Here is a 3,449-nt window from a genome sequence, read left to right as displayed (position 1 = left end):
CTTGCACGATACCGCTCCACTTGATCATCGCCATTTCGCTTGATCTTATACACCCATTTATTTCCAATAGGTTTTCTACCTTTCGGAAATGGCACAAGTTCCCATGTTTTATTTTTATGAAGAGCTTCAATTTCTTCCTGCATAGCCGTCTTCCACTGAGATGCATCTGAATGATTCAGTGCCTCACGAAAAGTTGTTGACTCTCCTTCCTCTGTTAGAAGACAATATGCAACATTGCTTTCCATAATATAATCCGAGTGCCACCCTGGACGTTTCCTTTCCCGATTAGAAATACGAGTCGATGGAGCTTCATCAACGACTACTTGATTTTCATCGTGCTCTGGTACTGCTTCAGAAGAATCTTTATGAAATTCATTACCCACATGTATCGGTATAGTTTCTTTTGAAGTGCTAACATCTTCAAGATCTTTGTCTTCTGTAAAGACAACATCTCTACTGATGACTACTTTGTGGGCAGTGGGGTCCCACAAGCGATACCCCTTAACTCCATCAGCATATCCCAAGAACAAACACTTTCTGGACTTTGGATCCAACTTTGTCGTTTCTTGAGAATTGTACATTGCGTACACAGGACTTCCAAATACATGAAGGTCAGAATAATCAACTAGTTTTTCAGTCCACATCTCCATCGGCAATTTCAACTCAATTGCAGTTGATGGTGACCTATTTATCACGTAACAAGCAGTACTTACTGCTTCTGCCCAGAATGATTTCCCCAAGCTTGCAGTTGCCAACATCGCCCTTGTTATATCTAATAAGGTTCTGTTCATCCGCTCTGCCACTCCATTTTGTTGAGAGTGTATGCCGTCATGAACTGCCTTTTGATACCTTCTTGTTTGCAGAACTTATCAAATTCATCACCAATGTATTCTCCTCCATTATCAGTCCTTAAACACTTGATCTTTTTACCAGATTCAAGTTCAACCCGCGCTTGGTAAACTTTGAAAACTTCAAACACATCCGCCTTTCTCTTGATTGGGTACACCCAACATCTCCTAGTATAATGATCAATAAATGATACAAAATACTTTGCTCCTCCTAGAGATTGAACTGGTGCTTGCCACACATCAGAGTGAACCAATTCTAGAATCAATTTACTTCTAGAATTTGATGTGTTAAACTTCAGGCGATGCTGCTTGCTGATTACACAATGCTCACAGAAAGATAGCGATACCTTAGTAAGACCAGGAATAAGATTTCTTTCAACAAGAATCTTCATACCTTGCTCAGACATGTGTCCAAGCTTTTGATGCCATGTCATAGCAACTTTATCACTTGAACTATTCGAAGCAACAGATGCTTCCGATTCCTGTACCGTCTCGCCTTTCAGAATGTATAAATTAGCACCCACCTTTTCTCCTTTCATAAGTACAACCGCGCCTTTCTTGATTATCATGATCTTCTCATGTATCACTATCTTACAACCAAGATCATCCAATTGTCCTAAAGACAATAAGTTCTTCTTCAAACCCTCCACGTGTCGTACACCTTGAATAGTACGAACTGTACCATCGTGCATCTTCAGAATGATATCTCCAATTCCAATGATCTTTAGTTCATGATCATTGCAACTGTATACAAATCCTCCAGAGATACGTTCATATTGTTTGAACCATTCTCTTCTAGGGGTCATGTGAAAAGTAACTCCCGAGTCAAATAACCAGACATCAACAAATGTCTTTCTGCCTTCATTTGCTACCACTGCCTCACTAACCAAAGCAGTCCCATCATCTGAAGTGCTTGCAATATTTCCTTGAGGATTTGAGTTATTTAAACTCCGACAATACTTCTTCAGGTGACCTTTCTTGCCACAATTGTAGCATGTATAGGTCTTCTTCTTTTTAGACATCGGTTTACCATGATTGTAACTCCCACTTAGGCCACGTTCCGTTGATCTCCCTCCTGACACCAATAAGGCCTCCACTTGTCGTGAACCGGCCTGTTTGTCCTCCTTGTTATTGCGCCGATTTTCTTCTTCTAGAATGGCGGAAGCAACTTCATCATAGACTAGATACTCCGAGAGAACATTATTGGTTAAGTTAATAATGAGTTGATCATACGAATCAGGAAGACTCTGAAGTAAAAGTTCAGCACGTTCTTTTGGCTCTATATTGCAGCTTAATGAAGCGAGTTGAGAAAATAGAGTATTCAAAGAATTAATGTGCTCATTAACTGAAGTAGATTCATTCATGCGTAGCGCATAAAGTTTCCTCTTAAGGAATATCTTGTTGTGGAGTGATTTGGTCTCGTACAATTTTACGAGGTGATCCCAAATCTCTTTCGCCGTCTTTTTTTCTTCTATGCTAGACAAAACGCCATCTGCTAGTGCCAGATGAAGATTTGCGATAGCCTGGCCGTCCATCTCTTCCCATTTTTCATCAGTGATTTCAGCGGAACGTCCACTGATGGCCGCCAAACACTTATCCTTTCTCAGGATAGCTTTCATCTTTAGTTTCCATAACGAGAAATTACTCCCGTTAAATTTTTCAATTTCAAATTTTGTAGACATTGCTATAATTACAATCTTCTTTTCGACAATACTATTTTTCTTGAAATAACACCCAAGGACTTTTACCGAGTGAAAATAATCTTACTTATTTTCTGATGTGGGCGATCCACTCCCGTGGCAACCACAGAGCATGCGATAAGTAGATTAATACACACAAGATATTAGACCTTAGCTCTTGATACCACTTGTTGAGAAAAGTGACACCGAATTATAGCAAACCGCTAGTAATAATTGAAATAACGATAATAATAGGACACCGAGATTTGACGTGGAAAACCGCAAAAGGATAAAAACCACGGGCAAGGAAACAAACGTTTCACTAATATGAATAATAGGAATTACACTTCTCTTTAATTACAAGGATAAGTACCAAGTTATATATCTCTTGTAATTAGGAGATTTATCACTTATTAATTCTCTATTAGACTACTAGAACACAAGAAGGAAGAATGTGTTGGGATGATTTGAATGTGCTTTCATTGCTCTCTATTTATACTAGAAGAGAATGAGATTATGTGTAGCTAGTGAACCATAAGTCTTCACAATATTTTGGCATCAATTGTGTTGATTTAGTTTACCAACTCCACAATTCATCTACTCCATCACTACTTTATGTGTCACCTTTTTTTATTTCAACAACTAGTTAAGGTTACTTGAGGTTAAATACTACTCCAGTCTTTACAGTACTACTGTATACGTGTATGTATGTTTTATAGTGGCAGGCTGGCAGGCAGAGGCAGTCCTGTGCGACTATGGAGCACATGGGTTCCCTCTACATGTGAATTTATCATTTTGGGCAACTCTTCTTTCCAAAGTCTAAAACTTACCCGTCTAACATCTAATCTAGGAGTAACATCTAACATAAGATTAAGTTAAAATCTTGCTATATACTGAAAAAAAAAAGGAATAAGATCCTCTC

This window comes from Rutidosis leptorrhynchoides, chromosome 9 (assembly GCF_046630445.1).
Source record: "Rutidosis leptorrhynchoides isolate AG116_Rl617_1_P2 chromosome 9, CSIRO_AGI_Rlap_v1, whole genome shotgun sequence".
In the NCBI taxonomy this organism is placed as follows: Eukaryota; Viridiplantae; Streptophyta; class Magnoliopsida; order Asterales; family Asteraceae; genus Rutidosis; species Rutidosis leptorrhynchoides.
Note: the sequence above shows the minus strand (reverse complement) of the source record.